Genomic DNA, 984 nt, shown 5'->3' on the forward strand with positions numbered 1-984 from the left:
GTATATAAGGGTGCTTGATAAATTGTAATTTTTAAACAATGATTTATAACGCTTCCTTAATAATTCCCCTGTTATTAGATTTAGATCATCTTTGATATATTTATTTAGGTTGGTAGAGGGATATTGCAATGAACATTTTATGTGGTTTTACTTTTCAGCATTTATAAATTCCCTAGGATAAAGGATATTGTAGAATTTTAAGATCGTTCCTGATATGAATTGCTAAGAGATGATACCAGTTTATATGGCTACCCTACATTGTGTGCGTGGACTACTTTTACCACTGTGTTGTCATACTGGATGATTTCTAAAATTCCTCTCATGTGGTGGCTGTAAGGTGCTACAACACAAGCATGCTTGTTTACCACTGTTTTCAATGTTTTCATGAATTATCTGCTTACGTGCTTTATGAGTTTACAAATTGGGGACTTAATTTTTTTGGCATCAACATGTATAAAATCTTTACATAACATAGAAATGAACCCTTTTTATATTGGCCGTGAAAGCTTCCTCCAGATTATATTTTCCCTTGGATACTGGTTTTGTCAAATGGTTATTTACTTCTATAATGTGCAAACTGTCCATCCTTTAAAATTTCAACTTCTAAAGTTATCATCCTTGGGCTGGCGTTAGCAGCCCATACACTAAAATTGGAACGATATACAGAAGATTAGCCTGGCCCCCGTGCAAGGATGACACACACATTCGTAAAGTGTTCCATATTTTTTATGGTGCAGGGATTCTATCTCAGTAAAGCTGTTACAAAAAAGTATCTTTCCTCTAAAGATCTGAAGCAGCACAGTAAAACAAGTTCCTTTTTAGAGGTGAGAATTTTCCTTAAGCTTTTTCTATCCACATTCATTTGTGATATGTGCCCATAATTTTCTTTGTGTGTGTTTTATCTCTATCAGGTTTTAGGAAGATCATGCTTGCTTAATGACCAGAAAGGCACTCTGATCTCTTTTTGCACTCTGGATGTTTTAT

At 34.5% G+C, this 984-nt stretch overlaps 1 non-coding gene across 1 annotated transcript; it reads left to right on the forward strand.

Annotated features, from left to right (window-relative positions):
* The first annotated feature begins 620 nt into the window (after window positions 1–620).
* On the forward strand, window positions 621–727 carry LOC111825904. Its single transcript, XR_002829139.1, has one exon. It is a non-coding gene; the product is annotated as a U6 spliceosomal RNA (small nuclear RNA).
* Window positions 728–984: the final 257 nt, after the last annotated feature.

This window comes from Myotis lucifugus, unplaced genomic scaffold, assembly GCF_000147115.1.
Source record: "Myotis lucifugus unplaced genomic scaffold, Myoluc2.0 scaffold_45, whole genome shotgun sequence".
NCBI classification, from domain to species: domain Eukaryota; kingdom Metazoa; phylum Chordata; class Mammalia; order Chiroptera; family Vespertilionidae; genus Myotis; species Myotis lucifugus.